General features: G+C 36.2%; 3 pseudogenes; all 3 read left to right on the top strand.

The window, feature by feature from the left end:
* The first annotated feature begins 2,030 nt into the window (after positions 1-2,030).
* On the top strand, positions 2,031-2,106 carry LOC112808862 (small nucleolar RNA SNORD115; annotated as a pseudogene).
* Positions 2,107-3,433: 1,327 nt separating this feature from the next.
* On the top strand, positions 3,434-3,509 carry LOC112808863 (small nucleolar RNA SNORD115; annotated as a pseudogene).
* A 1,526-nt stretch (positions 3,510-5,035) lies between these two features.
* On the top strand, positions 5,036-5,111 carry LOC112808856 (small nucleolar RNA SNORD115; annotated as a pseudogene).
* Positions 5,112-19,374: the final 14,263 nt, after the last annotated feature.

Genomic DNA, 19,374 nt, shown 5'->3' with positions numbered 1-19,374 from the left:
AAGGGGAAAGAATCCCAAGCAGACTCCATGGTGAGTGCAGAGCCCAGCGTGGGGCTTGATCTCATGACTCTGAGATCATGACCTGAACCAAAACCAAGAATCAGATGCTTAACCAACTAAGCCCCCCAGGTGCGATGGTGAATAATTTGTTTAATGTACTGTTGGGTTTGATTTGCTAATATCATGTTGAGATTTTTTGCATACATGTTCATCAGAGATATTGTTCTATAATTCTCTTTTTTAGTGGGGTCTTAATTTTGGAATCAAGGTAATTCTGGCCTCATCGAATAAGTTTGTAAGTTTTCCTTCCATTTCTATGTCAGAAGAATAGATATTAATTCTTTAAAGTTTGGTAGAATTCCTCTGGGAAGCCATCCAGGCCTGTACTCTTGTTTCTTGGGAGATTTTTTACTACTGATTTAATTTCTTTGCTAGTCATGGGTTTAATAAATTTTCTGAGTGTTGGTTTTATCTCCAACATTTATAATCTTATACACGAGTATAGAAGTAGACATATTCATCCCAATTATTATGTTTTTCTGCTGATGGTGGGACATGGATGAGGACTGTTAACATAAAAACAATGGTTTATCAGCCACAGCCTGAAAATTCCCATAAATCGGTTGAAAGATTGAAGAAAAAAACAATTGTGGTTATTGTTATCTTGTTTTCTAAAAATAAGTTTCATATGGATTTATTTTTTCATTTTTTTAAAGATTTTATTTATTTATTTGTCAGAGAGAGAGAGAGAGAACAAGCTGGGGAGGGGGGAGCAGCAGGCAGAGGGAGAAGCAGGCTCCTGACTGAGCAAGGAGCCCAATGAGGGACTCAATCCCAGGACACTGGGATCATGAACTGAGCTGAAGGCAGACCCTTAACCAGCTGAGCCACCTAGGCAACCCTATTATTTCATTTCTTTCAATGGTCGATAAGTTCTAATAATTTGACACATTTGGAGCTCGCCTTAACTCTTTTTCTGTTATTGTTTCTTTTAGTAAGATGTTTCACAAGATAACCATCATTAAATTGATGAGATGTGTTAGTCTTGGTCATAAATACCTTCCAAGTAGACTTTCAAGCTTATAAAGTTTCACTCTAAGGCAATTAGATTTACTCATTTGAGTAACTTGAATATCCATATGTTTTCCTACTCAATGTATGACTGAACTACTTGATTTGATCCCAAGAAAATATTTTTAATTTTTACCTGAACTTAGTGTTTTTAACAATGAGGGATTTTTTCATTCTTTGGTATTCAGTCCAGTATGAGATATATATTTGAATATATAAACAAATAGGCTGATTTTCATGTATTGATGCTATAAGTTTCTAATGATGTTAGGCTGCTTTGGGGTTTCTGATATAAATATCATCACTAAAGGTCTCTGACAATGGAAAAGATAATGTAAGATGTGGTAATTTGCTTTGCCCATATATGTTAAGATGGAATCCATTGATAAAGAAACCTGTATATGGGTTTCCCGAGCTAATGAATACAATACATTCAATTCCATGTGCCCTAATACCTGATATCCAAATCCTGAGATTTATGTGGTTTTAAGAGTGTCAGTGCTTTATGAGTATTCATATACAATAAACCATGTCAGATGTTAGTGTTATGACTTTCTTGACTATATAGACAAAGGATGATCAATGAAATTCTCTTGACTCTACATGAAGACACTGGATTGCTTCTCCAAAGTCAAGTGACCTGTAAGTTTCATCCTCATTAATTTTTGTTAATCAATGAACTAAACTCTGAAATGAGGAGGGGTTTTTTTGAGTACTAACATTTTTTCTCATTTAATGAAAAACATGCATGACCCATAGGCACCAGAGAGAGGTAGTTCTCCCTTTAAAAACAGTTCTGGTTTTTTCCTCTTAGATAATGATATGGAAAAACATTCTGTGGCATGCTGTGACTGGAGCAATTGAAATCACCCAAGGATCATGTAATAAGTACACGCTAAAGACTTGCTGGTAAGGTAATCAGGTCCAAGTTTGTGTATGCATGGGAAGTGTCATGGCTTTTGACAATGATGGGACCTTAAATTGTCTTGAAGAGAAATAACTTAAAAGTTATGCTCAATAGAATTAAACAGGCTAGAATTAAATGACAATTCTGGGACAGATAATAATAACTCTTTATTTCCCTTCCAGGAGAATTTTTATCTTAAACTTGAGATAATAAAATTTCATGAATAACTTGTTTGCCCAACAGTATCTATGTACCTATAAATAAACAAACATCTCTTATTCCTTAAGCTTTGTTTCAGATATTTGCATTTTCTAAAACTATGGCATATTCAGATCTCATTTTTTAGCTCTTTTTATCTCATTTTTTGTTTCAGTAAGACTTGATTCCAAGAAATATAACATTCCATTATAAGAGATCAGTGGCTTCTTTTGACATACATATTTCATATAAACATTGAACTAGTGAAGATTTACACCTAAGGCAGTTTTACTCCCTCAGGAAAACTGAATATCAATATGTTCTTTTTTCTTCTTGATATGATCCTCTTGACAAAATATGTAATTTTTGTATGAACTTCAGATAATTGAATGTTGAACAATTGTTTGATTTTCTGTTACCTAGTCCAAAATGCAATATTCATTTAGGTGTAAATAAATGTCTAGAAAAAAATTTGCTCTATTATTATGGGATTCTAATGTTGCTTTTGGTTGCTCATAAATTTTCCCATAACTGCAGTACTGTGCTAATAGAGGAGATTGTGAGATTCAGTAATGTGCTTTGCCTATTAAACTTAAATTGAATAATTTGATGACCAAATTGATACCTATAAAACTTAAATTGGATAATTTGATGACTAAACTTTATCTTATGGGTATCATGTGACCCCATTTTTTTTCAGAAAAATAAAAATATATGCTATAAATGATGACAGTTGTTCCTGATATGGACTTTGAAATGACTAAGTTCACCAATTCAGTCATCATGAGCTCTATAATGGGTTCTTCTCAGTGACTGAATGACCTACTTGATGACATCTTCTTCAGAAATGTTTATTGTTTGCTGAAATTTCATTTAAATAATGGAACATTTTTACTCATGTTTACTCTATGGCATGACGTGATATTACAGGGTATCCAATGTCAAGAAAACTGTATGCTTTGTCTTAATGTTGATGAATCAATTATTTAGAGCCTTAGTAATGTGTCTTTGTGGTGGTATAAACCATCTCTCCACTAATAAATTGTATCTATAAGCCATACACACACATATTTCTGATTTTGAACTACTATCTTACTTCTCTCTTCCTAGATAGGAACTATTGAGGAAGAGCACTCTTTGGCGTGTTACACTGAGACAAGTGCTACCATCCAAGTATAGTATAGTGAATCTAAGTGGTCTCCTGTCCCTTTTAAATTACAGTTTAAGGATGCCATTATGGTATTTACAAGGCAAAGTGGATGTATATGTGAAGAGTGTCTTGAGGAGATGTAATGTTGTAAAAATTATGCTCAGTAGTATTATGCTAAGGCCCAAAAGAAGTGACAATCCTTGCAACAAGGTGTAAGCAGTCATTAAATTTTTCTGGGGTATTCTATTCAGGAATTTGTAGAAAGAAACCCTTTTGGGGAATCTTGTTTTATCCATCTTTATCTGTTTCTAAGAGAAGTTTTTAAAACAATTTTTGATTTTAGTGTCTTTATTCTTAATATTTATACATTGTTAGAGTTGATATCTTGGCTTATTTTTTCCTCAACATGGGCTTCAGAATATCCAACCAGCAAGAGATGGGCCATTCCATGGAAAAGATGTAAGTTCTACCCTTGGTGATTAAAAAATTGCAGATAGGTCATTTGACTAGTGGTCTGTCCTTTAAAATAATTAAATCCACTCATTCATGCAAAATGAGTAAATAATACCTATTCTTCCCAATGAGTGACTGACTTGCTTAATGGGATCCTCATTAAAGACTTACTTTTAAATCCTAACTGTGTTTTAGAGATGAATAGTTTTGTAATTTATTACAGTCATCTCTTTAGTAAAATATTCATTTGCTATAAATGCAAAAATAAATGATGTATTTATACTATTCTATTTTTTGGTTGCTATGGTATTATGATGTTTGTGGATCATTCAGATACTAATCACAGCTGAAAGATTTTTGGCAATTATGGGAAATAGCTTGAGATTCATGTGCAGTTTGCCTTTGATTTGTGAAATTGAACACAATTACAGGTGGTCTAAAATCTTATTTCCATATTCTGAGTTTCATGTGGTTTTATTACATTTATTATAAAAGAATGTATATGCTATGTATGATGCCAGTTGTTACTGATATGGATCCCTGTATATTTAGTGAAGAGATGGTAATGAGAAGCTTTTGTTTCTGCCAGTAATAATGTAATAATGTAATAATTATTTAATTTAATAATAATAATTTAATAATGTAATAATTTCTTCTCAGATTTTCAACATAAACCTATATTCTTGGTTCTTAACATATGTGGCTAATTATTGGTCCACAGCTTAAGTTATGGGTCATATTTTGTGTGGCAAACATATCAATCATATAAAAATTAAAGACCAAGCAGGGAGTGCCTGGGTGGCTCAGTCAGTTAAGCATCTGCTTTCAGTTCAGGTCAGGATCTCAGGGTCCTAGGATCAAGCCCCATATCAGGTTCCTCACTCAGCAGGGAGCCTGCTTCTCCCTCTCCCACTGAGCCTCCCCCCACCCCGCCCCCTGCACATGCTTTCTCTCACTCTCTCTCTCATGCATTCACTCTCTCAAATAAATAAATAAAATCTTTAAAAAAAAAGAAAGACCAAGCAGAAGCCATACACACATAAAAGATGTAATTCTTCTTTTTAACTATAGTTCCACTCTTGTCCTCTTAGAGAAATACTATCAACAAGGAACACTCTTTGCCCTGTTGTCCATGGGGCAGTTTATACCACCCAAGTGTCCTGCATTTAATCCACTTTAGCACTAGTGTTTAAGGAAGCTATCTCTGGTAATCATATTAAGTCTAACTGTATGTATGCATACAAATGTGATGGCTTGGGTCAATAATGAGTTAATGTCTTTAACAGAAGTGAAAACACAAAAATCAAGCTCAGTTAGATTATGCTGAAGCCCAGCATAACTGACAATCATGTGACAAGAAGTTTGGATTCCTTAGTTCCCTTTGTTAGGATTGTAATTTGGGGCCTCATTGAAATCTCTGTGTGAAGCTTCTTTGCACATTTCTATCTCTGCATTACTAAGTGAACCATAAATTCTGATTCTTTAGGTGTTAAATATCTATAATTCCTCTTTTTTGACATTTGGTATTGAGACCTTGGTTCTTCTTTCATTGAGTTTTTCAGTAAATCTTACTAGCTCTATCCTATTTATTACAAGTCAGTGGCTGCCTTTGCTAACTGAAAAATCCAAAGAGACTATTAGACTAGTGAAGACTCACTTCTATAACAATTAGACTTACTCATTCCGGAAACATGAACAGCATTATAGATCATTTTTCTCAATGATAAATTAACATATCTGATGCTATCCTCATTTAAAAAATCTTTACTTTTTATCTGAAATTGTTAATTGAATGCTGAAAATGTTACGATACATTGGAATTATGTTCAATCCACTATATTCAGTAGGGTTTAAATACACAAATAGACCAACAATTTTTTTCTATAATATTAGTACAGTATTTAAGAGCACTGGATTATCCTTTTATCTCTGATTAACTTCTCATAACTTAAGGATCCTCATAATTAGGGTAAGAATGTAACTTTCAGTAATATATGTGCCCAGGTTGAAATTGGATAAAATAATGAATAACCTTGTACTTGATTTTCACATTGGGCCTTTTTGTAAGTCCTGCTGGCAAGAGATACACCAACCCATTATTTATAGATAACTGGCTGCCTTTGCTGAAAGACAAATTCCAAATAAATAATTGGAAGATTGAAAAATCACTTTTAAGACAAATAGGTTTACTCATTTAAACAAGGTGAGCATCATTATGTTTTTTTTCTCAGTAAGTGGTTTACCTGCTTGCTGTGATCCTCACAAGAAAATTTATATTTTTAATCTGAATTTGATTTGATTGAAACCTGATAAATTTTGTGATTCATTGGTTCCCTAATCAGTGTGCAAATCCATTTGGTTCTGAATACGTAAGAAGACCATTTTCCCCTATAATCTCATTAAGAAATTGTAATGGTGTAAGGATATGTTTAGCCATTGATGAACTTGTTATAACAGAAAGAGGCCAACAATTAGGGTGAGAATGTAAGATTCAGTAATATGCCTATCCCATGAAACTTGAAATGGAATAAAGTGATGAGCAACCTGATACTTGCTTTTCATTTACTGAGTGCATGTTTTTCCATTTTTATCAAAATAATGAAAGAAAAGGCTGTGAATAATGCCAGTTATTACTAATAAGGCCTTCAAGTAGACTTGGTTTATGAACAAAATCAACATGAATTGCATTATAGGTTCTTTGTAATGGTGTGCCTGATAGACCTATTTGATGAGATTCTTACGATAAAAGCTTAAATTTCTTTTTACAAAACTAGATTGATAAAATGTTGAGAAGTTTTGTGATTCATTCATATCATCTTTACAGTGTGATATTCTCTTTGTCCAAATACAGGAATAAGCATATTTATCCTTATTATATTATGTTCGAGTTGCTATGATTTTGTGATATTTGGGGTTACTTAGGACATTTATAACATAAAGAAAATAGGATTGTAGTCACCACCTTGAAATTCAGGTATATGCACTGCCTTTAATTTATTATGAATTGTCTGATATCCGATATCCATATCCTGAATTTCATATGGTTCATCAAGTGTACACACTTAAGGTTGATACCAGTTGTTATTGATATGGCTTCCTGGATATGTAGAGAAGAGGTAACTAATGGTAAGACCTTGTTTCTGCATGGAACCACCTGAGAGGTTCTCCAAAATATAAAACCTACATGTTTGCCTTTGTGGTGTTTGATGAATCAATGGTCTAGAGCTCATGTAATGGGTCATTTTTTGACAACTCGTGTCTCTCCATTAAGTTACAATATGCATGGATCATATAAAATGAGAAATTTAATTCTAATTTGAACTACAGTCCTATCTCTGTTCTCTTAGATAAGAACTACTGAATAAATACTCTTCTAGCCTACTGCCTCTAGAGAAACTTGACATCACCCAAGTTTCTCACAATGAATATGCCTAAACTTTAATCTGCTCTAATATGAAAGTTTAAGGTTGTGATCCTTGATGAGCCTTTTCAATTCCAAGGAGTATATGCATGGGGAATGCTATGAGTTTGGTCAATTATATGATTTCATATTACTTTGAGAAGACATAATAGACTATAAACCATGTTTATTAAAAGCCATGGACCATGATAGGTAACAACGGTTTTTGCTAAGATTGTGCTTTCTTTAGGTTTGTTCTGAGACAATTTTATTTTGGGTTTGAGATTGTCAAATCCCGGTGAGAAGTTTATTTTGGTAATCTATATTTATTCTCATTTAAGATAATTTACTTTTAGAACAGTTGATCTGATTTTAGAGTTCTATAAATCTTAATTCTCCTGTTATTTTGAGGCTGATACTTTAGTTATTATTCTTCAAGTTGCATTTTGGAATGCTGAATATCATGAGATGCATCACCCCATGAAATAGATGTGAGTATCTGCCTTTGGTGACTGAGAAATTCCAAGTATGCCAAGTACATGACCAGTGAACTTGGCCTTTAAAATAACTGGTTTTGGGGGAAAAATGAAAAAAAAAAGAAGAAAAAAGATGTCTCATTTGGTTGAGCATTTGACTCTTGACTTCAGCTCAGGTCATGATCTCAGGGTTGTGAGATTGAGCCCCAGCATCAGGCTCAGGGTAAGCAGGTAGTCTGTTGCTCTCCCTCTCCCTCTTCCCCTCCCCCCACTCCTGCTCACTCACTCTCTCTCTCTCAAATAAATATTTTTAAAAGATAATTGTTTTCATTCATTCTGGCACATAAATATCATTAGTGTTCTCCTCAATTACTGATTGGCCTACCTAATGGGATCCTTATAGCAGTCTCTTCACTCTACCAGAACTTTCTTTGATTTGATATTATGTTTTGTGATTCATTGGTATCACCCTGATGGTATGATATTTATTGAAGTCTAAATGCAGTAGTGAAAAAATTCATGCTTATTATGTTATTGCAAAGTTATGATATTATGTATTATTGAAGACCTACTCATAACCAAATGACAGAAACAATTGTGGCCACGGGTTTGAGATTTATGTATATGTTTTACCCATGATACACGAAATTTAAATAAGTGAATGTGCAGTCTTATATCTGATTCCCAGTTCAAGAATTTATGTATTTAAATTATGCTCATTGCAAAGTAATGGGTATGCCCTGGAAGAAGCCAGTGCTTTCTGATATGGCTTGCTGAATATATAACCAAGGGATTATCAATGAGGTTTTCATTTCTGTATAAAACAACTCAACAGGTTCTTCAAGGAGAAGAAACTGGTATATTTTACCCTTATTGTGTTTGTTGAGTAAGTTATCTACAGCCTAATTAATGGTGCTTCTTGTATTAGCTATATCTCTCTTGTAGAAATAAAAGAATGTCATGCATACACTACATACACATGAGAGGTATTTTTCTAATCTTTAAGTACTGTCCTACTCCTATCACCTTAGGTAAAGAGTACTAAAGAAGAGGACCTTTTGGCCTGTTGTCCTTGGCTCACTTTTTCAATTCGGGCATCCTGAACTCAATGTGCCTGCCTATGGTCCACTTCTGCACTACGATTGAAGATTTCCATTCCTGGTAAGAGTTTTCAGGAACAAGGAGATGTATATTTGTGGGAATCCATATCTTGGGTAATGATAAAACCTAATCTTGTCTTCAGTAGATTCTTAACATCTGATCTTAAGTGGCAGACATTTTCCAAATATTTAGGCCTGATTTCTGAATTCTCTGCCATTATTGGAACTAATGTTTTGGTGGCTTTATTATTTTTTTTCATTATGCATTTCTGGGTGCCTGGTTTGTAGGAGATATCCTAGTCTATGATTTTATGTGGGTGACTGCTTGTGGTGGCTATAAATTTCTAAATAGACCACTGGACTAATGAAAACAGGGCTTGAAGATAGTTTTATTCCATCAAGAAACATGAATATCATAATGGGTTTTCTTCTCTTTAATGTGGTCTACATCACAAAATCCTTATGAGAAAATTTTCACTTTTTTTCTGAATTTGCTTAAAATTGAAACTTGAGAAGTTTTGTGATTGTCTTGTGACATATTATTATAGCTTAAAATCATGTGTAGGCAAATTCATTTCTGTTATATCTCAGGATGGTTATAGTGTTGTGATATGTTTTGATCATTAATAAACTACTTACAACTAAAAGACCCAGGCATTTGTTCCTCAAGTTTGAGATTCTGATATATGCTTTGCCTATGATATGTGATCTTGAATAAATTACATACAGTCTGATATCTGTTTCAATTTAAATCTGATATTTACATTAGTTCACTTCTTTCTTTATGAAGGATAGTACACATTTTGATTAATCATTATTGTTCTTGATATTTCATCCTTGAAGATATATCCAGAGAATTGTCAAATTCTGTCTGATTTGTTATATCCATGTTTGAGTCTTCAATCTAAGTATGGTGGCATTTTTAGAGTAAGAATAGAGCTCCTTGTGTAGAAATTATGGAATAGTTCAAATGAGCAATACATATACGAGAAATGTAGTTCTCACTCTTGATGACTAATACTGTAAAAATGAGCGCTTGGTGTTATACACAACTAATGAATCATTGAACACTACATCAAAAACTAATGATGTACTATATGTTGGCTAATTTAACTTAATAAAAAAATAAAATAGAAAAAAATTAATAATAATTTAAAAGTGATTTCTCAAGATCCCAGTAATTAATGCCCCAGTCTCCAGTTAACTTTGACACCAGGGTTCAAAGTCACCATATCTTGTGAAAGTTTTATGGCTGTATGTGTACATAGTTTGATATCTTGAATCAGTGAGAGCTTTTTTCTTTTTTCCAACTTTATTGAGGAATAATTGACAACTATAATTGTATATAACTAAGGTGTAGAACACGATGATTTCATATATTATACATTATGAAACCACTATTAGGATCCAGATAATTAACACATCCATCACCTCACATAGTTAACTCATGTGGGCATGTGGCTATGTGTGGGTGTGGGTGGTGATAATGCCTAAAATCTCTCAGCAAATTTTAAGTATACAATATTGTATTATTAAATATAGTCCCCATTCTGTATATTAGAACCTCAGAATTTATTCATCTTATAACTCAAAACTTGTACTCTTTTACATATATGCCCTTGACTCCCCTCACCAGCTCCTGGTAACCATGATTCTATTCTATATCTATAAAATTGGCTTTTTTTTTTAGATTACATATGTAAGTGATATCATATAGTATTTATCTGGCAGACTGGTTAATTTCATTTATCCATGCAGTCCACCACATTTATCCATGCTGCCACAAATGGCAGGATTTCCTTCTGTTTTATGGCTGAATAATATTCTATTGAATGTATATGTTTTTTAAATCAATTTATCCATCATTGGACAATGGACACTTAGGTTGTTTCCATATCTTGTCTGTCGTAAATAATGCTACAAAGAACATGAGAGGCAGACATCTTTTTGAGATACTGATTTTACTTAATCTGATATAGTGAGATTGCTGGATCATATGGAAGTCTATTTTTAATTTTTTGAGGAACCGCCATACTGTTTTCCATGGTGGTGATATCTCCTTGTGTTTGTTTATTTGTAATCTAAAATATAATTAACATACAATGTTATCTTAGTTCCAATTGTACACATATCAATTCAACAATTACATACATTATGATTTTGATTTGCATTTCCTTGATAATTAGTGATATGGAGAACCTTCTCATGTACCCACCCACTGGCCATTCTATGTCTACTTTGGAAAAGGTAGGTCCTTTGCCCATTTTTAATTGGATGATGATGATGATGATGATTGCTATTGAGCTGTATGAGTTCCTTATGTATTTTGGATATTAATCAATGATCAGACATATGGTTGGCAACTATTTTCTCTCATTCTGTAGGTTGTCTTTTTTGGAGAGAGAGAGTGAGTGGGGAGCATGTAGGGAGGGACAAAGGAAGAGGGAGAGAGAGAATCCACACCCAGCACAGAGCCCAATGCAGGGCTCAATTTCGTGACCTCAGCTGAAATCACAAGATGGACGCTTAACCTACTGAGCAACCCAGGTGCCCCTATAGGTGGCCTTTTCAATTTACTGTTTCCTTTTCTCTGCAGAAACATTTTTTTAAATTTTTATTTAAATTTTAGTTAGTTAACAAAGAGTGCAACATTGGTTTCAGGAGTAGAATCCAGTGACTCATCACTTACATACAACACCAACTGCTCATCAGAAGAGCTCTCCTAAATACCCATCACCCATTCAGCCCATCTCCCACCCACCTCCCTCCATCAACCCTGTTTGTTCTCTATCATTAAGAGTCTCCTGTGGTTTGTTTCCCTCTCTCCTTCCCCCCACCTTCCCATATGTTCATCTGTTTTGTTCCTTAAATTCCACATATGGGTGAAATCATATGGTATTCATCTTTCTCTGATGGACAATGTCGCTTAGCATAATACATTTTAGCTCTATCCATTACAAAAGTAAAGATTTCATTCTTTTTGATGGTTTAGTAATATTCCATTGTATATATATGCCATACCTTTATCCATTAATCAGTCAATGAGCATTTTGGCTATTTCCATAATTTGGCTATTGTGGATAATGCTGATATAAACACTGGTGTGTGTGCACCCCTTCAAATCTGTACTTTTGTATCCTTTGGGTAAATACCTATGAAATTGCTGGATCATAAGGTAGTTCTATTTTTCGTTTTTTGAGGAACCTCTATATGGTTCTCCAGAGTGGCTGCACCAGTTTGTATCCCCACCAACAGTGCAAGAGGGTTCCCACTTTTCCACATCATCACCAACACCTGTGGTTTGCTGTGTTGTAAATTTTAGGCATTCTGATAGGTGTAAGGTGGTAGCTCATCGTTTTGATTTGTATTTTCCTGATAATGAGTGATGTTCAGCACCTTTCATGTGTCTGTTAGCCATCTGCATGTCTCCTTTGGAAAGTGTCTGTTCATGTCTTCTACCCATTTCTTAACTGGGTTATTTGTTTTATGGATGTTGAGTTTGATAAGTTTTTTATAGATTTTGAATACTAATCCTATATCACATATATCATTTGTAAATACCTTTTCCCATTCCATAGGCTGCCTTTTAGTTATGTTGATTGTTTCTTCATTGTGCAGAAGCTTTTTATCTTGATGAAGTCCCAATAGTTCATTTTCACTTTTGTTTCCCTTGCTTCAGGAGACATGTCTAGTAAGATGTTGCTTCAGCCAAGGTCAAAGAGGTTGCTGCCTATGTTTTCCTCTAGGATTTTGATGGTTTCCTGCCGCACATTTAGGTCTTTCAACCACTTTGAATTAATTTTGTGTATGGTGTAAGAAAATGGCCTATTTTCTTTCTTATACGTGTTGCTGTCCGGTTTTTCCAACACCACTTGTTGAAGAAACTCTCTTTTTTCCATTGGATATTCTTTCCTGCTTTGTCAAAGATTACCTGACCATATAGTTATGGGTCCCTTTGGGTTTTCTACTCTGTACCATTGATCTATGTGTCTGTTTTTGTGCCAGTACCATACTGTCTTGATGACTACAACTTTATAATATAGCTTGAAATCCATAATCATGATGCCTCCAGTTCTGCTTTTCTTTTTCAGGATTGCTTTGACTATTTGGGATCTTTTGTGGTTCAATACAAATATTAGGATTGTTGGTTCTAGATCTGTGAAAAATGCTGGTGGTATTTTGATAGGGATTATGTTAAATGTGTAGATTGCTTTGGGTAGTATAGACATTTTAACAATGTTTGTTCTTCCAATCCATGAACATGGAATATGTTTCCATTTCTTTGTGTTCTCTTCAATTCCTTTCATAAGTGTTATATAGTTTTCAGAGTAGAGATCTTTTACCTCTTTATTTATGTTTATACCTAGGTATCATTGTTTTTGGTGCAATTGCAAATGGGATCAATTCCTTGATTTTTATTTCTAATGCTTCATAATTGGTGTATACAAATGCAACAGATTTCTGTATGTTGATTTTATATTCTGCCAGTTTGCTTAATTCATGTATTAGTTCTAGCCATTTTTGGGTGGAGTCTTTTGGGTTTTCTATGTAGAGTATCATGTCATCTACAAATAGTGAAAGATTGACTTCTTCCTTGCCAATTTGGATGCCTTTTATTTCTTTTTGTTGTCTGACTGCTGAGGCTAAGACTTCCAGTACTATGTTAAATAACAATGGTGAGAGTGGATATCCTGGTCTTGTTCCTGACAATGGGGGGAAGTCTCTCAATTTTTCCCAATTGATGATGGTATTAGCTGTAGTTCTTTCATATATAGACTTTATGATGTTGAGGTATATTCTATCTATCCCTAATTTGTTGTGGGTTTTTACAAGAATGGATGCAGTATTTTGTCAAATGCTTTTTCTGCATCTATCAAGAGGATCATATAGTTTTTGTCCTTTCTTTTATTAATGTAGTGCATATGTTGATTGATTTGCAATATTGAAACACCCCTGCAGCCCAGGAATAAATCCCACTTGATCATGGTGAATAATTCTTTTAATATACTGTTGAATTCAATTTGCTAATATTTTATTGAGAATTTTTGCATTCATGTTCATCAGGGATATTGGCTTGTAATTCTCTTTTTTGTGGGGTCTTTGGTTTTGGGATCAAGGTAATGCTAGTCTCATAGAATGAGTTTGGAAGTTACCCTTCAATTTCTATTTTTTGGAAAAGTTTCAAAAGAATAGGTATAAACTCTTCTTTTAATGTCTGGGAGAATCCCCCCTGGGAAGCCATCTGGCCTTGGACTTTTGTTTCTTGGGACATTTTTTATTACTGATGAAATTTCTTTGCTGGTTATTGGTCTGTTCAAATTTTCTATTTCTTTCTGTTTCAGTTTTTTTTAATTTTTTATTGTTATGTTAATCACCATATATTACATCATTAGTTTTTGATGTAGTGTTCCATGATTCATTGTTTGTTCATAACACCCAGTGCTCCATGCAGAATGTGCCCTCTTTAATACCCATCACCAGGCTAAACCATCCCCCTACCCTCCTCCCCTCTAGAACCCTCAATTTGTTTTTCAAAGTCCATCATCTCCCATGGTTCGTCTCCCCCTCTGACTTACTCCTCTTCATTCTTCCTCTCCTGTTATATTTTTCTTTTTCTTTTTTCATAAAATATGTTGCGTTATTTGTTTCAGAAGTACAGATCTGTGATTCAACAGTTTTGCACAATTCACAGCACTCACCGTAGCACATACCCTCCCCAGTGTCTATCACCCAGCCACCCCATCCCTCCCACTCCCAACCACTCCAGTAACACTCATTGTGTTTCCTGAGATTAAGAATTCCTCATATCAGTGAGGTCATAGGATACATGTCTTTCTCTGATTGACTTATTTCACTAAGCATAACACCCTCCAGTTCCTTTTGATGGCTGCATAATATTCCATTGTGTATATATACCACTTCTTCTTTATCCATTCTTCTGTCGATGGACATCTTGGCTCTTTCCACAGTTTGGCTATTGTGGACATTGCTGCTATAAACATTGGGGTGCACGTACCCCTTCGGGTCCCTACATTTGTATCTTTGGGGTAAATACCCAGTAGTGCAATTGCTGGATCGAACGGTAGCTCTAATTTCAACTGTTTGAGGAACCTCCATACTGTTTTCCAGAGTGGTTACACCAGCTTGCATTCCCACCAACAGTGTAGGAGGGTTCCCCTTTCTCCACATCCCCGCCAACATCTGTCGTTCCCTGACATGTTAATTTTAGCCATTCTGACAGGTGTGAGGTGGTATCTCATTGAGGTTTTGATTTGGATTTCCCTGATGCGAGCGATGTTGAGCACTTTTTCATGTGCCTGTTGGCCATTTGGATGTCTTCTTTAGAAAAATGTCTGTTCATGTTTTCTGCCCATTTCTTGATTGGATTATTTGTTCTTTGGGTGTTGAGTTTGATAAGTTCTTTAGAGATTTTGGATACTAGCCCTTTATCTGATAGGTCATTTGCAAATATTTTCTCCCATTCTGTTGGTTGTCTTTTGGTTTTGTGGACTGTTTCTTTTGCTGGGCAAAAGCTTTTTATCTTGATGAAATCCCAGTAGATCATTTTTGCCCTGGCTTCCCGTGCAGTGCCATTGTATTGCCTGTAAGGTGACTGTTACTGAATGTTGTCTGTGTTCCTTTCTGATCTTTGCTGCTTTTAGGCTCTCTCTTTGCTTAGAGGACCCCTTTCAATATTTCTTGGAGGGCTGGTTTCATGTTTGCAAATTCCTTTAGTTTTTGTTTGTTCTGGAAGCTTTTTATCTCTCCTTCTATTTTCAATGACAGCCTAGCTGGATATAGTATTCTTGGCTGCATATTTTTCTCGTTTAGTGCTCTGAAGATATCTTGCCAGTCCTTTCTGGCCTGCCAGGTCTCTGTGGATAGGTCTGTTGCCAATCTAATATTTCTACCATTGTAGGTTACATATCTCTTCTACTGAGCTGCTTTCAGGATTTTCTCTTTGTCTCTGAGACTCGTAAGTTTTACTATTAGATGTCGGGATGTTGACCTATTATTATTGTTTTTGAGAGAGGTTCTCTGTGCCTCCTGGATTTTGATGCCTGTTTCCTTCCCCACATTAGGGAAGTTCTCTGCTATAAAATTTGCTCCAATATACCTTCTGCCCCTCTCTCTCTCTCTTCTTCTTCTGGGATCCCAATTATTCTAATGTTGTTTCGTCTTATCGTATCACTTATCTCTCGAATTCTGCCCTCGTGATCCTGTAGTTGTTTCTCTCTCTTTTTCTCAGCCTCTTTATTTTCCATCATTTGGTCTTCTATATCACTGATTCTCTCTTCTGCCTCATTTATCCTAGCAGTTAGTGCCCCCATTTTTGATTGCACCTCATCAATAGCCTTTTTGATTTCGACTTGGTTAGATTTTAGTTCTTTTATTTCTCCAGAAAGGGTTTCTCTTATAACTTCCACGCTTTTTTCAAGCCCAGCTAGTATTTTTAAAGTCATGATTCTGAACTCTAGGTCTGACATCGTACTAATGTCCGTATTGAGTAGGTCCCTGGCTGACGGTACTACCTCTTGTTCTTTTTGCTGAGGTGATTTTTTTCGTCTTGTCATTTTGTCCAGAGGAGAATAGATGAATGAGAGAACAAAATGCTAACAGTTTAACAACATCCCCAGAAAATATACTGTATACAAATCAGAAAAGACCTGAAACCAGGGGAAAAGAAAGGGAAAGAAAAAAAAAAAGAAAGAGAAAAAAAAAGAAAAAAAAGATAAAAACAAAAACAGAACAATACAGAAAAAGCAGAATATGATCAAATATGATCAGGCTAGTGCATAGATCAGTGCCACATACTAGATTTTTGGCGTATTTTGGTCCGTTAGAAAAAAGTGCCTCCTAAAATTTTAAAGGAAGAGAGACATATATCTACAAAAGAAGGGTTGATACAATGAAGGGATGGAAGATGACTGTAAAGATGAAAATTATAAAAGATTTTATAAAAGGACTTGATAAGATAAGAAGTTGTTTGAAAAAAGAATGAAGAAGATTTAAGAAAAAAAAAGGAAAAAGGGAGAGAATGTGATCAGGCAGGAGACTAGAACAAAGCCATACACTAGAGATTTAGGGTATATTTTGATCTGTTAGAAGAAAGTGTATCTCAAAATTTTAAAGAGAGAACAACTTATATATATATGCCAAAAATAAGGGTAACTACTATGAAGGGATAAAATATGACTCTAAAAATGAAAAATAAAAAATGTTTTTTTTTAAAAAAAGGGATTGATAAGATGTTGGTTGAAAAAGGGAAAAAGAAAAATAAAAAAAAAAACAGTTAAGAAAAATTAACTTTGATGAACTAATGAATCATGGTAAAAAAAAAAAAGCCATGAATTCTATGTGCAGTATTCCCCTACCGCTGGAGTTCTCCCGTTCTCCTTGATCGGTAAACTTGGTCTTGGCTTGCTGGCTGTTCCTGCCGATCTTCTGGGGGAGGGGCCTGTTGCTGTGGTTTCCAAATGTCTTTGCCGGATGCTGAATTGCCCCGCCCTTGTTGGTCCGGGCTAAGGAAGCTGCTCTGGTTTGCTCTCAGGAGCTTTTGTTCCCTGCAAGCTCTCGGTACAGCTTTGGAGGACCAGGGCAAAAATGGTGGCTTCCCAATCTCCACCCGGAGGAGCTGAGACCTCGGGGCCTCGCTCCTCAGTGTGCCCCCAGAGAAAAGCAGTCACTCCCGTGTCCCCGGTCTCCGGCCGCACTCCGTGCTCACCCGGCCTGTGACCGAGCGTTGCTATCTCTGGCACCCGACCCCGTGTGGAGTCTCCAAACCCAGCAGATCCCTGCAGTGCGTTCCCGTGCTGCTCCTCCCTGGGAAGGAAGGGGAGTCTCCCCAGCTCTGCCGCTTGTTGGGTCCCTGCTGGAGGAGCAGTGGCCCAACTGGGCCACGGATCACAGTTTATGGCAACCCCGAGCTGAGAGCCCGCGCCTCGGCTCCGTCTCTGCAGCCGGCTTCCCCGCTCTGATACCTGGGAGCTCTGGCGCACTCAGGCACCCCCGGTCTTTCTGTGACCCCAAGGGTCCTGAGACCACACTGTCCCGGGAGGATTCCACCCCCTGCTTAGCCACTGTAGCGACGCCCCTCAGCCGAGCCAACTTCTAAAATGTCCGATTTTGTGCTCCGTGGCTCCATCACTTGCCAGAAGCGGCCGGCGGAGTCCCCTCCCCCGCCGTCTATCCGCCCGAATATCGCCTCGGATTCACTTCTCCGCACGTCCTACCTTCCAGTAAGTGGTCGCTTCTCTGTTCAGAGAGTTGTTGCTACGCTCCTCTTCGATCTCCTGTTGAGTTCGTAGGTGTTCAGAATGGTTTGATCCCTATTCAGCTGGATTCCTGAGATCAGATGAAATCTAGGTCTCCTACTCCTCCGCCATCTTGCTCCGCCCTCCCTGTTTCAGTTTTTGTAGTTTACATGTTTCTAGGAATTTGTCCACTTTTTATTTTATTTTATTTTATTTTATTTTATTTTATTTTATTATGCTAGTCACCATACAGTACATCATTAGTTTTTGATGTAGTGTTCCATGATTCATTGTTTGAGTATAACACCCAGGGCTCCATGCAATAAGTGCCTTCCTTAATACCCATCATCCGGCTAACCCATCCTCCCAATCCCCTCCCCTTTAAAACCCTTAGTTTGTTTCCTGGAGTCCACAGTCTCTCATGGTTGGTCTCCCCTTCTGATTCCCCCCCACTTCCTCTTTCCCTTCCTTCTCCTAATGTCCTCCATGCTGTTCCCTATGTTCCACAAATAAGTGAAACCATATGATAATTGACATTCTCTGCTGCTTGACTTATTTCACTTAGCATAATCTCCTCTAGTCCTATCCATGTTGATGTAAAATTTGGGTATTCATTCTTTCTAATGGCTGAGTAATATTCCATTTTATATATGGACCACATCTTCTTTATCCATTCGTCTGTTGAAGGAAATCTCAGCTCTTTCTAGAGTTTGGCTATTGTGGACATTGCTGCTATGAACATTGGGGTGCATATGACCCTTCCTTTCACTACATCTGTGTCTTTGGGATAAATACCCAGGAGTGCAATTGCTGGGTCATTGGGTAGCCATATTTTTAATTTTTTGAAGAACCTTCACACTGTTTTCCAAAGTGGCTGTACCAACTTGCATTCCCACCAACAGTGTAAGAGGGTTCCCCTTTCTCCACAACCTCTACAACATTCGTTGTTTCTTGCCTTCTCAATTTTTGCCATTCTAACTGTTGTAAGGTGGTTTCTCAATGTAGTTTTACTTTGAATTTCCCTGATGGCTAATGATGATGAGCATTTTCTCATGTGTCTGTTAGCCATTTGTATGTCTTCTTTGGAAAAGTGTATGTTTATATCTTCTGCCCATTTTTTGACTTGGTCATTTGTTTTTTGGGGTGTTGAGTTTGAGAAGTTCTTTATAGATCTTGGATATCAGCCCTTTGTCTATAGTGTAATTTGCAAATTTCTTCTCCCATTCTGTGGGTTGCCTCTTTGTTTTGTTGACTGTTTCCTTTACTGTGCAGAAGCTGTTTATCTTGATGAAATCCCAAAAGTTCATTTTGCTTTTGTTTCCCTTGCCTTTGGGGACGTGTCTTGAAAGAAGTTGCTGTGGCCAA

This window comes from Callorhinus ursinus, unplaced genomic scaffold (assembly GCF_003265705.2).
Source record: "Callorhinus ursinus isolate GAN/ISIS: 27379988/994484 unplaced genomic scaffold, GSC_fseal_2.0 scaffold78, whole genome shotgun sequence".
Taxonomy (NCBI): domain Eukaryota; kingdom Metazoa; phylum Chordata; class Mammalia; order Carnivora; family Otariidae; genus Callorhinus; species Callorhinus ursinus.
This window is presented reverse-complemented; position numbering and strand designations above follow the sequence as displayed.